The sequence below is a fragment of the Aegilops tauschii genome, chromosome 7 (genome assembly GCF_002575655.3).
Source record: "Aegilops tauschii subsp. strangulata cultivar AL8/78 chromosome 7, Aet v6.0, whole genome shotgun sequence".
Classification (NCBI taxonomy): domain Eukaryota; kingdom Viridiplantae; phylum Streptophyta; class Magnoliopsida; order Poales; family Poaceae; genus Aegilops; species Aegilops tauschii.
In genome coordinates, this window is record NC_053041.3 from 618,477,579 (window position 1) to 618,496,817 (window position 19,239).

The window sequence follows — 19,239 nt, forward strand, 5'->3', positions numbered from 1 at the left end:
ATTTGATAAGTCCAACATAAACAACTACTGTGAGCATGAAGATACACAACACATTGACTCCAGTAACTTAGCACTTGCAAACCAAATACTTGTATCAAAACCAATATCTACCAAAAAATTAACGAACTACACCTCACTAAGCCGCTGCCTATTCCATTAGCATTTGAACTTCCCTATGACGTAGTTAACGAATATTGAAGGAAATATGCCCTAGAGGCAATAATAAAGTCGTTATTTATATTTCCTTATATCATGCTAAATTTTTATTATTCATGCTAGAATTGTATTAACCAGAAACTTAGAACATGTGTGAATACATAGACAAAATAGACTGTCCCTAGTATGCCTCTACGTGACTAGCTCGTTAATCAAAGATGGTTAAGTTTCCTAACCATAGGCATGTGTTGTCATTTGATGAACGGGATCACATCATTAGAGAATGATGTAATGGACAAGACCCATCCGTTAGCTTAGCATTATGATCGTTTAGTTTTATTGATATTGCTTTCTTCATGACTTATACATATTCCTCTGACTATGAGATTATGCAACTCCCGAATACCGGAGGAACACTTTGTGTGCTATCAAACGTCACAACGTAACTGGGTGATTATAAAGATGCTCTATAGGTGTCTCCGAAGGTGTTTTTTGAGTTGGCATAGATCAAGATTAGGATTTGTCACTCCGTGTATCGGAGAGGTATCTCTGGGCCCTCTCAGTAATGCACATCACTATAAGCCTTGCAAGCAATGTGACTAATGAGTTAGTTGCGGGATGATGCATTACGGAACGAGTAAAGAGACTTGCCAGTAACGATATTGAAGTAGGTATGATGATACCGACGATCGAATCTCGAGCAAGTAACATACCGATGACAAAGGGAATGACGTATGTTGTTATGCGGTTTGACCGATAAAGATCTTCGTAGAATATGTAGGAACCAATATGAGCATCCAGGTTCTGCTATTGGTTATTGACCGAAGATGTGTCTCGGTCATGTCTACATAGTTCTCGAACCCGTAGGGTCCGCACGCTTAACGTTCGATGACGATTTGTATTATGAGTTATGTGTTTTGTTGACCGAAGTTTGTTCGGAGTCCCGGATGAGATCATGGACATGACGAATAGTCTCAAAATGGTCGAGAGGTAAAGATTCATATATTAGAAGGTTATGTACGGACACCGGAATGGTTCCGAAGAAGATCGGAGATTTTTCGGAGTACCGGGAGGTTACCGGAACCCCCCGGGAAAGTTAATGGGCCTCATGGGCCATAGTGGAGAGGAGGAGGCAGCCACAGGAGGTGGCGCCCCCCTAATGCCGCTTGAAGCTACGTCGGTATTTCCCCAAAGAGGAAGGGATGATGCAGCACATCGGCGGTACGTATTTCCCGCAGATATGAAACCAAGGTTACTGAACTAGTAGGAGAACCAAGCAACACAACGTAAACAACCCCTGCACACAAATAACAACACCTCGCACCCCGACGTGTTAAAGGGGTCGTCAATCCCTTTCGGGTAATGGCGCCAGAAACGGTGCGCGGACGGGAAAAAGCTGTAATAGATTGAATAAATAGATCACAAATAAAATAAAACGCAACAAGGTATTTTTGTATTTTTGGTTTAATAGATCTGAAAATAAATGCAAAATAAAAGTAGATCCCAAAGGCAAATATATGAGAAAGAGACCTGGGGGCCGTAGGTTTCACTAGTGGCTTCTCTCGAGAAAATAGTAAACAGTGGGTGAACAAATTACTGTTGGGCAATTGATAGAACTTCAATAATCATGACGATATCCAGGCAATGATCATTATATAGGCATCACGTCCAAGATTAGTAGACCGACTCCTGCCTGCATCTACTACTATTACTCCACACACATCGACCGCTATCCAGCATGCATCTAGTGTATTAAGTTCATGGAAAAACGGAGTAATGCAATAAGAACGATGACATGATGTAGACAAGATCTATCTATGTAGAGATAGACCCCATCATTTTATCCTTAGTACCAACGATACATACGTGTCGGTTCCCCTTCTGTCACTGGGATCAAGCACCGTAAGATCGAACCCACTACAAAGCACCTCTTCCCATTGCAAGATAAATAGATCAAGTTGGCCAAACAAAACCCAAATATCAGAGAAGAAATACGAGGCTATAAGCAATCATGCATATAAGAGATCAAAGAAACTCAAATAAATTTCATGGATATAAAAAGATATAACTGATCATAAACTCAAAGTTCATCAGATCCCAACAAACACACCGCAAGAGAGTTACATCATATGGATCTCCAAGAGACCATTGTATTGAGAATTCAGCGAGAGAGAGGAAGCCATCTAGCTACTAACTACGGACCCGAAGGTCTACAAAGAACTACTCACGCATCATCGGAGAGGCACCAATGGAGGTGGTGAACCCCATCCGAGATGGTGTCTAGATTGGATCTGGTGGTTCTGGACTCTGCGGCGGCTGTATGAATATTTCGTCGAGTCCCCTAGGGTTTTGGTAATATTGGGGTATTTATAGAGCAAAGTGGCGGTCCGGGGGGCACCCGAGGTGGGCACAACCCACCAGGGTGCGCCTGGGTCTCCTGGCGCGCCCTAGTGGGTTGTGCCCTCCTCGAGGCACCCCCAGGCGTAGCCACGGCCCATTATGTTCCTTATGGTCCATAAAAATTCTCCGTGAAGTTTCGTTGCATTTGGACTCCGTATGATATTGATTTCCTGCGATGTAAAAAACATGTAGAAAACAGCAAGTGGCACTTGGCACTATGTCAATAGGGTAGTACCAAAAAATGATATAAAATGATTATAAAACATCCAAGATTGATAATAAAACAGCATGGAACAATAAAAAAATTATAAATACGTTGGAGACGTATCAGCATCCTCAAGCTTAAGTCCTACTCGTCCTCGAGTAGGTAAGTGATAAAAACAGAATTTTTGATGTGGAATGCTGCCTAACATGTCATATCATATTCTTTTCTTTATCGCATGGACATTTGGACTTTTATGTGATTCAAAGCAATAGTCTAGTTTGACATGATAATTTAGGTACTCAAGCATATCAACAAGCAACCATGTCTTTCAAAATATCAACGCTAAAATAAGTTATCCCTAGCCCATCATGCTCAACCATATATTGATCCATTCTTGAAACACACTCGCATATTAGCTACACCCAATACTCGAGTACGATCATATTGCCTCCTAGTTGGTGCTTTTATAAGATAAGATGGAGACTCAAATTCAAAAATAAAAATTACATAAAGTAAAAGAAAGGCCCTTCGCAGAGGGAAGTAGGGATTTGTAGAGGTGCCAGAGCTCAGAGCGAAAAATTAGAGATAAAAACATTTTGGGAGGTGTATCCATCCCACCAACGAAAACAACTTAGAGTTCCCAACACTTTCCATGCTACATATATCATAGGCGGTTCCCAAATAGAAAATAAAGTTTATTCCCTTTTCCACCATACTTTCACTTTCCATGGCTAGCCGTATCCACGGTTGCCCTCCATACCAACACTTTCCAAGGAATTTATTTTTTGACAACATAAAGTAAATTCATTTTTTCATTTCGGACTGGGCATCCCTAAAACCTTTGTCTTATTCTCGTGCAATGACAAGTGAATAAACACTCATCGTGAGAATAACACATCCAGCATGGAAAATATTAGCCACCCCTCACCGCTCCGCGAGCGAAACGAACACACAAAAGAGAAGTTTATTTTGAAAATTAGAGACAGCACATGCAAATTTGCTTAGAACGGCAAAAGAATACCACATATAGGTAGATATAGTGGACTCATGTGGCAAAACTGGTTTAAAGGATTTTGGATGCACAAGTAGAGATCATACTTAGTGCAAAATGAAGGCTAGCAAAAAGATTGAGAAGCGACCCACCAAGAAACGAATGATCTCATAAGCAAGCATTAAGCATGATTAATACCGAATAATGCACCACAAGTAGGATATAATTTCATTTCATGACTATTGACTTTCGTGCTTGCATAGGGAATCACAAACCTTAACACCAATATTCTTACTAAAGCATAATTACTCATCAACACAACTCACATATCACATCATCATATCTCAAAACTATTACTAAGAATCAATTTCATTTTGTCCAATGATCTTCATGAAAGTTTTTATTATATCCTTCTTGGATATCTTCACTTTGGGACTAATTTTCATGTGTTGCTTTTCATAAGCTCAAACAAATATAAGTGAAGATCATGAGCAAACAAAAATTCTCTCAAAATAATTTAAGTGAAGCAAGAGAGAATTTCTTGAAAATTTTACTAACTCTCAAATAAATCTAAGTGAAGCAAGAGAGCATTTCTTCAAAAATACTAAAGCACACCGTGCTTAAAAAGATATAAGTGAAGCACTAGAGCAAGTCCATAGCTCATTAAAAATTTAAGTGAAGCATAGAGAGCAATTCTAACAAGTCATGACATAATTTTGGCTCTCTCAAATAGGTGTGTCCAGCAAGGGATCAAGACTTGAAACACAAAATAAAACAAGCAAAGACTCATATCATACAAGACGTTCCAAGCAAAACACATAGTATGTGTCGAATAAAAATATAGCTTCGAGTAAAATACCGATGGTCGTTAGAAGAAAGAGGGGATGCCACTCGGGGGCATCCCCAAGCTTAGTTGGTTGCTCATTTTTGGATAATAGCTTGGGATGCCGGGGCATCCCCAAGCTTAGGCTCTTCTATCATTCCTTCATCTATCGTAAGATAACCCAAAACTTGAAAACTTTAATAACACAAAACTCAACAAAACCTTCGTGAGATCCGTTAGTATAAGAAAGCAAACCACTATTATAAGTACTGTATCAAACCAATTCATATTTTGTTTTTGCATTATATCTACTGTATTCCAACTTTTCTATGGCAAAAACTCATCAAAGAAAACCATAGAGCCATCAAAATAAGCACACAACACAAAGAAAACAGAATCTGTCAAAACAGAACAGTCTGTAGCAATCTGACTATTTCGAATACTTCTGTAACCCCAAAAATTCTGAAAAGATAGGATGACCTGGGTAATTTGTGTATTAATCTTATGCAAAAAGAATTGGCATTTTATCACGTTCTGGTGATTTTTAAATATTGTTTTCTAGAGTGCACAAGTTTCTGTTTTTCAGCAAGATCAAACAACTATCACCCAAGAAGATCCTATAGGTTTTACTTGGCACAAACACTAATTTAAACACAAAAAACACAATTATACCAGTAGCATAATTGTGCAAACACACAAGAACAGAAAGCAAAAAGCAAAAATAAATTTTATTCATTGGGTTGCCTCCCAACAAGCGCTATAGTTTTACGCCCTTAGCTAGGCATATGGCAAGGATCTAAGTTTTGTCATCCTTGTGCTTTTGAAAGCAAATAGAAAATTTCCTATCAATGGCATTTAATCTTCTATTTTGTAAAAGCACATGACCATTGATAGCAGAAGAAAGATTAAGCACGTTGAGAAAATTCGTATCTAAACTAGCCTTCATCTCTTTGATTATTTAGTTTTGATAAAAGAATAGAAGGGTAGTCGGTTCAACACTTTCTCCCTTGGGGTGCCCAAATATGATTTTTCATCTTTTCATAAGTATCAACGGCATCCCCTTCAAGAAAACTGTTTTCAAATATAGAATCCAAAACTTGCTTAAAGGAAGAAGGTAAACCAGCATAGAAACTTTTCAGGTATATCTCTATCTGATATTGGGGCACATAGCTAGCTCGAATTCTCAACAGCCTATCCCAAGCATCTTTCAAAGATTCATCAAGTAAATAACGAAAAATTCCGGGATCGTCTTCATCAAAATTGTTAAGATTTTCCTTAACAACCCCGGTAAGTCCTTACATAGCATCATTATTTATGAGCTTCGAGAGGACGGAGGGGCTATCCAAAGCATTAAAACTTCGGAGAAAACCCCTACCCTTTTTAGGATCGGCCATGGCAACGGAGAAAAGAACTTAAGTAGACGGGAAAAATGGTCGAGCGAAAAAGAGGGGCGAATAAAACGGCAAATTTTTGTGAAGTGGGGGAGAAGAAAATGAGAGGAAAATGGCAAATAATGTAAATTGCGAGGAGATGAGATTTGTGATTAGGAACCTGGTATATGTTGAAGATCCTCCCCGGCAATGGCGCCAGAAATTCGTTTTGATGTCGCTTGAAGCTACGTCGGTATTTCCGCAAAGAGGAAGGGATGATGCATCACAGCGGCGGTAGGTATTTCCCTCAGATATGAAACCAAGGTTATTGAACCAGTAGGAGAACCAAGCAACACAACGTAAACAGCCCCTGCACAACACCACCTCGCAACCCGACGTGTTAAAGGGGTTGTCAATCCCTTTCGGGTAACGGCGCCAGAAATGGTGCGCGGGCGGGAAAAAGTTGTAATAGATTGAATAAATAGATCGCAAATAAAATAAAACGCAGCAAGGTATTTTTGTATTTTTGGTTTAATAGATCTGAAATAAATGCAAAAGAAAAGTAGACCGTAAAGGCAAATATATGAGAAAGAAACCCGGGGGCCGTAGGTTTCACTAGTGGCTTCTCTCAAGAAAATTGCAAACGGTGGGTGAACAAATTACTGTTGGGAAATTGATAGAACTTCAAATAATCATGACGATATCCAGGCAATGATCATTATATAGGCATCACATCCAAGATTAGTAGACCGACTCCTGCCTGCATCTACTACTATTACTCCACACATCGACCGCTATCCAGCATGCATCTAGTGTATTAAGTTCATGGAAAATGGAGTAATGCAATAAGAACGATGACATGATGTAGACAAGATCTATCTATGTAGAGATAGACCCGATCATTTTATCCTTAGTAGCAATGATACATACGTGTCGGTTCCCCTTCTGTCACTGGGATCAAGCACCGTAATATCGAACCCACTACAAAGCACCTCTTCCCATTGCAAGATAAATAGATCAAGTTGGCCAAACAAAACCCAAATATCGGAGAAGAACTACGAGGCTATAAGCAATCATGCATATAAGAGATCAAAGAAACTAAAATAACTTTCATGGATATAAAAAGATATAACTGATCATAAACTCAAAATTCATCAGATCCCAACAAACACACCGTGAAAGAGTTACATCATATGGATCTCCAAGAGACCATTGTATTGAGAATTCAGCGAGAGAGAGGAATCCATCTAGCTACTAACTACGGACCCGAAGGTCTACAAGTAACTACTCACGCATCATCGGAGAGGCACCAATGGAGGTGGTGAACCCCATCCGAGATGGTGTCTAGATTGGATCTGGTGGTTCTGGACTCTGCGGTGGCTGGATGAATATTTCGTCAACTCCCCTAGGGTTTTGGGCATATTGGGGTATTTATAGAGCAAAGAGGCGGTCCGGGGGGCACCCGAGGTGGGCACAACCCACCAGGGCGCGCCTGGGCCTCCTGGCGCGCCCTGGTGGGTTCTGCCCTCCTCGAGGCACCCCCCAGGTGCAGCCAGGGCCCATTATGTTCCTTCTGGTTCATAAAAATTCTCCGTGAAGTTTCGTTGCATTTGAACTCCGTCTGATATTGATTTCCCGCGATGTAAAAAACATGTAGAAAACATCAACTGGCAATTGGCACTATGTCAATAGGTTAGTACCAAAAAATGATATAAAATAATTATAAAACATCCAAGATTGATAATAAAACAGCATGGAACAATCATAAATTATAGATACGTTGGAGACGTATCACCCCCCCCCCCCCAAGCCCAATCCAAATTGGACAAGGGGTGGGGGCACGGCCCCCCTTTCCTTCTCCCTCTCCTCCTCTTTCCCCTTTCCCCCTCCGTTGGAAGGAAGGAGGGGGGCCGAATCCTACTTGGACTAGGGGTCCAAGTAGGACTCCCCCCTTGGTGCGCCTCTCCTTGGCCGCCGGCCTCCTCCTCCCCCCTTTATATACGGGGGCGGGGGGCACCCCAAAGACACAACAGTTGTTTCTTAGCCGTGTGCGGTACCCCCTTCCACAGTTTACTCCTCGGTTCATAGCGTCGTAGTGCTTAGGCGAAGCCCTGCGGATCACATCACCAACACCGTCACCACGCCGTCGTGCTGACGGAACTCTCCCTCGACCCTCTACTGGATCAAGAGCTCGAGGGACGTCATCGAGCTGAACGTGAGGTGCCGTACATTCGGTACTTGGATCGGTTGGATCGTGAAGACGTTCGACTACATCAACCGCGTTAACATAATGCTTCCACTTTTGGTCTACGAGGGTACATGGACACACTCTCCCCCTCTCGTTGCTATACATCTCCTAGATAGATCTTGCGTGATCGTAGGAATTTTTTGAATTTGCATGCTACGTTCCCCAACAATATGACATGTTAAGTAGTTTCAGTATCTACCAAATGAGTAAATAGTTTCAGTATCAACTATGTCTAAAAATAATATACTAAAACCCTAGTAGTAATTCAGTTAAGTAGAAACTATCAACTAAACCCTAGAAACTATCCTAAATCATAGTGTTATATATGACCAGAGGCTTATATCAACTAACAACTATCAACTATGTCTAATTTTTTACTAATCAGTTAATCATACTAAATCAAAAAATTTATATATCAACTACAAACTAGTATTAAGTAAATCAAAATGTTGCATATCAATAAGAAAAAATCAACTAGCCTACTAAATCAAAATGTAGCAGGGAGGAGGGGGTTGTGGATAGAGGAGGGGGGAGGGAGAAGGAGGGGCGACTGGAGGAGGGAGGAGGAAGGAGGACAGAGGAGGGAGGCGGAGCGAGGAGGGGCCGGCCGGCGACGAATGGAGGAGTGGAGGGAGGAGGGAGGAGGGGGCGGGGAGGAGGGAGGGGGAGGAGGAGGGGCGGGGAGGAGGGAGGAGGGGGAGGATTACCAAGTCCAGGGAGGAGGGGGAGGTGACGGCAGCGCAGAGGGGGGATGGGGAGGTGACAGCGGCGCAGAGGGAGGAGGGGTAGGCGACGGCGGCCGGCGGGGCGAGGGCGGCCAGCGGGGGAGGACCGGCGCGGGGGATTGAGGGGGAGATCGAGTGAGTGTGAGTGTGAGTGTGAGTGTGAGTGGAGAGAGGAGAGTGAGGGGCGGCCAGTTGGGGAAGATAGAATGGCTTAGCAGTAGCGTGCCTTGGGGAAACGCGCTACTGCTAAACGCCCTAGCAGTAGCGCGTTCTGCTAAAACGCGCTACTGCTATGTGTAAGCATGTAAAAATAAACATCAAAAATACATTGATCATCAATGATATTTTTGTGGGACGCGGAGTATCTGAGCTCGAGCTCAAATGAGCTCGGATGAACAGTAAACTCGAAAAAAATGAAAAAAAAATTCAAAAAATTCTGAATTTTTTTTGGTAAACTTTGACAAATGTTCTAAATGGTTGCAAATTTTTATCATGATATCACATTCGTGGAAGGTGTGACATGCGTGCGCGCGATAATGTTCTAACCTATGTTGATAGCCAGATTCAAAAGAAATGTTGATAGCCTTATAATAGCATATTTGCCAACTATTATTCCATAATAAAGCTTATGATTTTCCTTCAAAGAAATCGTCATTTCTTAATTTCCGGATGACCAAAAGGTCGAGTTCTATTAAAATCACAGCAAATGAAGTAACATAGGAATAGCAGAGGCTGAAAAAGGAAGGCTCTCAGCGAATCGTTCTGACAACGGTATAGTGACCGTTCGAGTGGCCCAATGATCTTAATGTAATTTTTATTATGTTTGAAATAGATGTTAGTATAAAAAATGTGAAGGCTGACGTCAATCCGTACTTCTAGCCCCCCCTCATGCCGAGTTAATAGCAACTTCAGGTGACAGGCCCGTGGCTTGGCCCGGCCAGACGTACGTGATAATACCAGCAAGCTGGTGTACATGCTTGCGTCGTCGGCAATACGTGGGTCACTACCAGGCTATTTAGACCGCGACCTAGGCTTCGTAGCGAGCGGTGTGGTACTAATGTTACGGTGTGGTACACGCCCAACCGAGCGGTGTACTCGTTCACGGCCCAGCGAGTCACCTCGATCGTCTTCCGTCCAGCTAAGCTGTGCCTCTTGTCCTCGGGGGTCATCAGCACCATGCAAATCGTCACCCATGCTTTTCATCTCGCCGACGACTGAGCACCATGCCTGTCAGAGATATATTTAGGATACTTGTATTTAGCAGTTTAGGATTTGTAATCCGTCTTCTACCTTATCTTTAGGAGAGGCGTCTTGCTCTTCAAGTCTTGTACTCAATATATACTCGCCCTCGAGGCTCAATAATACATCCATCATATTTCGCAACAATATCTCTCCCTTCTAACATGGTATCAGCCTAACCGATCCAAACCCTAGCCGCGCCGTCGCTTCCGCTCCGCGCCGCCCCCGGGGCGATCGGTCTCCATGATCGCCGCCGGGGGCCGCACCGCCCGTACCTAGGGTTCGTCCGCCGGCCGTGTTGATCGGCTGTCCTAGAGAGTCTTTTTCCCGAGCCCTTGCTCCGGGTTTTTTTCGCTCTCTCGCCGGTCGTTTTTTGATCGGCGTTTTTCTTTGTGGTTTTCCGATCTATTCTTGATCGCTTTGCGTCGCCTGCCGCCGCCGTCGATCCCCGTGCGCCTCTACTCCGACCCCGGCGCGACCAGCCGGCCTCTCCTCCGACCCGGCGGCCATGCGCGCCGAGGCGGCCCGTTCGGGCCAGCCGCTGTCCGCGCGTCGGTCCGCCCGTCGCCCTGCGCCGGTCGTCACCGCCCTGTTCCGACCGGGACACCTGCATCGCTGCGACCCGGCGGCCTCGCGCCATGCGTCGGCCAATCATAGCCGACGCTCGCATGCCGGCCCGCCCATCGATCCACGTCACCCGCCTCCGCCGCGTCTGCACGGCGGCTCGGCGGTCTACCTCGCCGGCCTCGTCCTTGGCTGCATCAGGCTCGTCGGCCACCTCAACTCGGGCGCCGCTACTCCGTTGGTCGCTCGGGCCTCGCTGCCCGGTCGTCGGCGCTGCTTTGGTAGCCCGGGTGCCGGTGCAGACGTCCCCCGCCGTCCGTCGTCGCCGGCCTCATCCCGAACTCCGCCGCCACCACTCCTCCACCGAGCGGCGTCCCTGACGTCGCGCGATTGGCTTGATCATCCGCTCGCCGCCGCGATCCGCTTCATCTACTCCGACCGCTTCATCTACTCTGACAACCGCGGGTGACATTGGCCCTGCGCCGAGTGGCGCCGCAGCCGTCGTCGAGTCCTTCTCTGCTGGCCTCTCCGACCTCTTCGACATGGCGTACAGCTCGTGCAGGTCCCAGTCTACGCATGCCCGGTGTTGGCAACACCGCCGCGTGCCTTCGTCCACGACGTGTCCCCGGGCCTGGCAAGCCTAGTGCGACGCTTCGTCAACTTCGTCTGCGACCGTCTACGCATGCCCGGTGCTGGCAACACCGACGCGTGCCTTCGTCTACGATGTGTCCCCGGGGTTGGCAAACCCGGCGCGACGCGTCGTCAACACCATTCTCCTTCCTGGCGCATCACTTCTTCGACACCACTGCGCCCATGACTAACTCGGCGCCTCCTTGCGCCTGCGGCTCCACGGCGACTCCCTCGACACCGGCTACCCCGACTCGACATCAACCACGGCGTTCTTCGCACGGCTACCTCGACAACGGCTACACCACCCTACGCTCTCGGCTACATCGACATCGGCACAAAGGGTTATCATCCGCTTGAGCAACTCGTCGGCTTCCTCTACAGTCAACGCGTCCGCGACGCGACACCGTCCATGACGCTCCCGCTACGACTGCGGGGGGATGTCAGCCCGTCGGCTGCTATTCTCTCCAGTCTGACCGTCCGCGACGCTCCTGTTGTTCGCAATGCTACCGCTACGACTGTGGGGGGATGTTAGAGATATATTTGGGATACTTGTATTTGGCAGTCTAGGATTTGTAATCCGTCTCCTACCTTATCTTCAGGAGAGGCGTCTTCCCCTCCAAGTCTTGTACTCAATATATACTCGCCCTCGAGGCTCAATAATACATCCATCATATTCCGCAACAATCTCTCTCTCCCTTCTAACAATGCCGACCTCATGCATTTCTGATTAGTTTCAAAGCTACGTACTGTACTATTGTATTATACACATGCAAATTTTTATACTAGCCTGTTGTAACAAGATGCAATCAATCGTCTAAAAAATGTTTGATGATGCAATTAACAATCGCAATCCTGACGCATTTGGTTGGCTTTACAAAACTGAGCTGGCCAAGTCTGCATTTGCCATTGGATCCATTAAGTAATCTCGTTTCCATGGACTGTTCGATCAATGCTCGCCGGTTCTCCTCACCTGCTCCAGCCCCAACGACCACGACAACACACTCTTAGCTTCAACCTCAGCAAAATCACCACACGAACCATTGGCATTATATACGCAACACGTACACGCATGTCCAGTCCAGTCCAGGTCACTACGGCTTTCAATCGACACAATATCAAGCGGAGCTCCAGGTCTGGCTATGGCAGCGGCGGTGGTGGAGGGTTGCGCGGGGCTCGGATGGGCGGTGGCGACCATCTTCCTCTGGTCCGTGGTGCAGAACTACGTGCCCCCCACCTTCCGTCTCTACCTCACCACTTGGGCCGCCAAGCTCGCAGCCTGATTCAACCCGTACCTCCAGATCACCATCTCCTTCTCCGAGTATGGCGCCGAGCGCTTCCAGAGCAGCGACTTCTTCCTCGCTGTGCCTACCTCAGCGACGCCTGCGCCCGCCACGCACGCAAGCTCAAGGCCGAGCTCGGCAAGGACAGCAAGAACCTCCTGGTCTCCGTGGACGACCACGAGGAGGTCACTGACGACTTCTCCGGGATCACCATCTGGTGGTACGCCTCCAAGAGGCAGTCCAAGGCCAACGTCATCAGCTTATACCCCGGCGGGGACGAGAAGCGCTTCTACCGGGTCGTCTTCTACCGGTGGCATCGCGACCTTGTCGTTGACTCCTACCTTCGTTTCATCCTTGGCGAGGGCCGCGCTGTCACTGTCAAGAACCGCCAACGCCGCCTCTTCACCAACAATGCTAGCGGCAGCTGGAACCCCTACCGAGGCAAAAGCGTCTGGAGTCACGTCCCCTTCAAGCACCCCGCCACCTTTGACACGCTCGCCATGCACCCCGATGAGAAGGAAGCTGTCACCGACAACCTCATGGCGTTCCAGGAGAGCAAGGAATACTATGCCAAGGTCGGCAAGGCATGGAAGCAGGGTACCTCCTTTACGGACCGCCCGGCACTGGCAAGTCCACGATGATCGACGCCATGGCGAACTTCCTCGACTACGGCGTCTACGACCTCGAGCTCACAGCGGTCAAGAACAACACCGAGTTGCGGAAGCTCTTCATCGAAACAACGGGCAAGTCCATCATCATCATAGAGGACATTGACTGCTCCGTCGACTTCACAGGAAAACGCCACAAGGACAAGGCCTCAAGCGACAAGGACTCCGACAACGATGACAAGCCCAAGCTACTGATAGAGCCGGAGAAGGACGATGCCACCAAGTTGACGCTCTCGGGCCTACTTAACTTCATCGACGGGCTGTGGTCTGCTTGACGGAGGTGAGCGGATCATCATCTTCACCACCAACCACAAGGAGAAGCTGGACCCAGCATTGATCCGACGGGGCAGGATGGACAAGCACATCGAGATGTCCTACTGCAGCTTTGAGGGCTTCAAGGTGCTCGCCAAGAACTACCTAGATGTCATTGAGCACGAGCTGTTTGGGGAAGTTCAGCACCTGCTCGAGGAGACCGACATGTCACCCACTGACGTTGCAGAGAACCTGATGCCCATGTCGAAGAAGAAAAAGAGGGACCCCGACGTGTGCTTGATAGGCCTCATCGAGGCGCTCAAGCAGGCCAAGGAGGAAGCGGCGGCGGCCAAGGTGAAGGAGGCAGAGGAGGCTCAAGCGAAGAAAGCCAAGGAGAAAGAGGAGACAGAGGTGAAGAAAGCCAAGGAGGAAGACAAAGAGAAGGACAAAGCACCTGAGGCAGCCAATGGGGATATTAAGCAAGGTGACAAGTGAAGTGACATCACGCTAGGGAAGACAAGGAAAAAGAGTGAGCTTGTTCACTAGTGCTCCCTTACGAAACAAAAATGCAGTGTTTGGTGAGAGAAAAACAATGTACCTCTCAACTGAAACAATATCTCTTTCTTCTCTCACTTGTAATGCTGCTACATATGAAGCGTGCAACAATACAAAATGCTACTGTAACAACGCTTTACCTACACCAAAAGGCTAACAAGTTTTTTTTCAGGGAATTAGAAAATAAACATGGTATCATGCAGGCTTCATTACCATTTCACCAACCCAATGTCGCCACTACGCATGACAGTGACAATATGCAATTAGCAATCGGAATTTCTCCTGCTCCTAGAGTTAATTAAGCAACCCAAATCTGAATTGGCCCTTTCATTCATTAATTAACTGATTACGCAACCCAATTCTGCATTCTTTCAGCCCTGACCAAATGTAACATGATATTGTTGTAAGAACAGAACAAAAATAGAGCGTCGTTTACAAAACAAAAGACAGCAGTCTGGCGTATATAACTCGCCTATAATACTTCCTTGTTCTGATGAAGTAAAGTATACAAATGCTACAGCAGACCCGAAGACACAGACACATGCCAATGATCAGGAAAGAGAATGCGAAGCATTGCTTACCAGCGCATGCAAGCTCACCTTGTGGTCACCGAACACCTCCGACGTTATGATGAGCTTGTTTTGATGGATATATAGATCGGCAAGAGATATTAATAATTTGTAAGATGAGCATGTGCAGAAGAGGCATGACTTTGCACCAAATTTAAGCATAACTACATTATGATCAACGATGAGACGGATTGAGGAAACTAAAATAAGGTTAGATGTAAGCCATCAATACTAATGCTTAATCATCACTGGACAATTTCTGAACTCTTTAGTTTTAGATATACACTAATGACCAAATAAGAAGGAATAAAGACAAACAAGTCAAACCGTGCAAATTTTGACCGAATTTCTAAAAAAATTATCCAGAAATTGAATGCCAAATTATTATCAGTAAATACATAATAATATATTTTTTAATATTACTATTTTAGGGTAAATATATTCTTTAGTATTATAGTTATTGATAGTTTTTCCTACAAAGGTGGTCCACTTTACACCGCTTGACTATAGACAAACTTTATGGTCCTTCTTCTTTTGGAGTCAGAGGGAGTACAATAATTTTGACACCAGGTATGTTAGCTATATTTAATTATTTTATTTTTGATGGTATAGAACTAGGGCTATAAAAAATTAATCAGATAATACTTAGTCTGGAGGAGAATAAGTGGCTGAGGTCGAGGAACACTAAAAAATCATTCTAGGTCGCTAAATAGGCTTTTTTTTTGCTATAAAATTTTCTGTAACCTATGTGAATATAATGGTATCTGAACACATTAACTTTGAAAAAAATAATATGTAAAACATATTTTTATAACGGTAAAACAAATCTGGCCTCACAAATATGCGGGTTACCCTTAGGGATGTAAATGGTACAGATAATTCCTGTTCCGGATCAGTATTCACATCCGTTTCTAAGGGATATGGTCTGCACTTGCACGAATCCGTCGGATATGGATACAGATATGGATTTTGGTCAACTGGATATCCAACGGATATGGTCGATAATATCCATTGGATGTGGATTATCCTGTAGTTTTTACGGATTATCTGAGGTTGTGAAATATGATTAACTGATAAGTTCAGCCCTATCGGCAAGCCTGATATATAATTCGCCCACCAATTAGAGCCACCAGATATAAAATTGTTGATGTATTGGTGTGAGATTTTTTTTACGAAAATATCAGATCTATTATAAAGATTCATCGGAAGTACAAAGCATTTCAAATATAATAAAAATTACATCGCAAGTACAGCTTCTCCTCTCCTCCTATGGCCCCAACGACAACCACAACACGTGCTTAGCTAAGCTTCAACCTCAGCAAAATCACCACACCAACCATTAGCATTATATACGCAACACGTATACGCATGTCAATAAGGCTGGCATATAGAATCATCACCAATGTGCTCAAGCTAATGTCATTAGGAACTTGAAGTTCAACCATTTGAAAAAGAAGGAAAGGTTTACATGAGAGAGGGGAACTTGCATCTCTGTGGGTCGTTCTGGCCACGTTTGGTCGTTTGGTGTTCCAAAGACCTTGATGTAATACTTATTACGTTTGAGATACTTTGTACTTTGTATGAATTTTTATAGGAAAGCATTTTTATATGGCGGACCGGCCCAAGTTTACATCGGCTGCTCGATCCAAACTAATCGTGCATCTCACAACTACTACCTTATTTCCTCAGCCGATCAATGTCATCTCTCACCCGCATCTCCCTCTTCCCCGCGTCGACGACCGCCCACCTGCTCCCCAGCGTAGACGGCAGCCAACCTCCTCCTCCCCCGTGTCGATGGCCTCACCTCCTGCTCCCCCGAGTCACACCCATGGAGCCGCCACCACGCGCTGGATTTGTTGCGACCAGCCCACGCTCGCAGCGTGCTCCCCCGGCCTTGTTGCGAACACAGCAAACGCCAATGAGCTCGAGGCCATAAGTTACTAGCTACGCCGGCGCGGTGCTGCGTGCTGCAACCCCGGCAGCCGCCATTGTTGGAGATGGCGGTCACAGGAGCTGCAACCGGCAACAGCCGACGCTGGAGCGAGGTGCGTTTCTGGTGGCGTAGAGTCGACATGCTACAACCGGCATGACTTTGAGCTACAATCGGCTTTTCCTTTTGCTGGAACCGAGGAGTTCTTTTTTGTGTTGTGGCCGCCGAGGCAATTTTGTTGGAATAGGCTTGTTTTTTTTCCTCAAACCGACGAAACTTTTTGCCTCAAACCGAACGCCGGCGGAATTTTTTGCTTTAGCCCGACGACGGCGGGGCAATTTTTGCTGGAATTATTTTTTTCTGCAACCGGCTACTATTTTTGTTGCTACCTCGACCGGCAGGCGCGACGGAGCAGAATCGGTTACTATGGCGAGCTGCGTTAGGTCACCACAGCGAGCTGGAACCATGGCAGCGAGGTAGTGCAAGTGTAGGCTGCGAGCACCGGTACGACGGGATCCATGGATGTTGCAACCGAGAGTGGTGGCGCCGGTGAGCGGCGAGCCGGCGAGCTTCGAGGCCTGCGTGAGATGTTGAAGTGCAAGTGTAGGCTGCGAGCACCGGTACGACGGGATCCATGGATGTTGCAACCGAGAGTGGTGGCGTCGGCGAGGCGCGGTGCTTTGGACCAGCATGGCGTTGTTCCGCTGCCGAGGGTGACGAGATCTGTGGTACTGGGCGAGATGCGGCATGGGAAAGGGGCATTGGCCATTTTTATAACAGATCTTGGTATTTTGAAAGTACACAAAAGGAAAAAAAGACTGACGCCAATCCATACTTCTGGCCCCCCTCATGCACGACTTAACAGCAACTTAAGGTGACAGGCCCATGGCCTGGCCCGGCCAGAAGTATGTGATGACTGCTTTTTGCCTCGACAGACCCTGGACCAGCAAGCTGGTGTATATGCTTTGCGTCATCGGCGAAACGTGCGTCGCTGCCAGACTATTTAGACCGCAAAGTAGGCTCCAACGCGAGCGATGTGGTACTAAAAGCATACGGCGACATACGGCGAACCGATGTGTGCTCGTTCCCGGCCCAGCAGCAGCTACACGAAGAAAAGTATTGCATGCTTCGTCTCGCCGACGACTGAGCACCATGCATATCACTTTCAAAGCTACTATTGTAGTATATTATACACATGCAAATTAATTATACTACCTGTTGTGACAAGATGCAATCAATCGTCTAAATAAAATGACAAGATGCAATTAACAATCGGAATCCTGACGCATCTGGTTGCCTACAAACTGAGCTAGCCAACTCTGCATCCATTAAGTAATCTCCCATTAAGTAATCTCATTTCCATGGACTGTTGGATCAATGCTCGCCGGTTTACCTCACCTCCTCCGACGACGACTACACGTGCTCTGGCACCAACGACGCCAAGGATGATGACACGTGCTCCTCCTCACTTGCTCCGGCGCCAACGACGACGACTACACGTGCTTAGCTAAGCTTCAACCGAAGCAAATCACCACACGAATGACAGTCACTGGCACGCAACACGTACACGCATGTCCAGTCCAGGTGACTACGGCTTTCCATCAACACACGATATCAAGAGGAGCTGCAGGAACGGCCATGGCGGCGGCGGTGGTCGAGTGGTGGGCGTGGCTCGGATCGGCGGTGGCGACCGTCATCTTCCTCTGGTCCATGATGCAGTACTACGTCATAGCCACCAACCAGTTTTTTCTAGAAAAAACTGGTTGATGACTATGACAGTTGGGACCTGCAAACGGTGACGTAGCATAACTATTTAGGCGCAGGCTCCGTTATAAGGTGACAGACCGAAACATTTTCGTCAAAACCGAACGAATCGTTATAGGGTCAAACCCCTACTCAAGCCCCCCCCCCCCCCCCCCCCGACCGCCGGCCGATGCCATGGCGCGTCATATTGTCTTTGAATGACTTGAAAAGAAAAAACCAACGAGGGTTCCATCTAGCATGTTTCCTCCTCCCACGACGACATCCTCAAGGTTAGTTTGCTACGGCTAGGTTTTTCTGATTCCGGGGATTTTCACTAGGAGCTCTATCTCAACTGTTCCTTCCTATCTTTGCATGTTGTTTGCTCGTATAGATCCCTACTACCATGCATGATGTGGATTTCACCGGCAGTGACCCATATCTGAGTCTTGTGTGACCAAGGCAAGCCCTCGGAGAGATGCATTGCATTTGAAGGGATTCTCACATTTGCTGAGAAGGTGTGCTAATTCAAGCTCATTTAGATTTGTTAAGTGTGCTTAGAAATTTGCTAAGTGTGGTCTTAGTTTAATTAGTTGGTATCTGTATTGTACTGTTCATTTGTTGCATGTTTGCAATCATGTGGTTATTAATTAATTGAGATTTATACTTTGCTAATTGTTAACATGCTTAGTGTTTGACTTTCAGTGTTTTGTTGTTTAGATAGTTCATTAGTTTAATATGGTGGCAGACTGTGAAGTGGTCGTTGTTAATTGTTCGTTGCTCATTGAGATTGTATTGTGTTAATTCTTTAGTGTTGATTGTATATTGATCATTGTTTTTTGCTGAATTTAAATGCTCATTGTTTGGCAGTGCTTAATTAACCATGTTTCAAAT

At 46.1% G+C, this 19,239-nt stretch overlaps 1 pseudogene; it reads left to right on the forward strand.

The window, feature by feature from the left end:
- The first annotated feature begins 12,332 nt into the window (after positions 1 to 12,332).
- LOC109763077 (AAA-ATPase At3g28580-like) lies at positions 12,333 to 14,357 on the forward strand (annotated as a pseudogene).
- Positions 14,358 to 19,239: the final 4,882 nt, after the last annotated feature.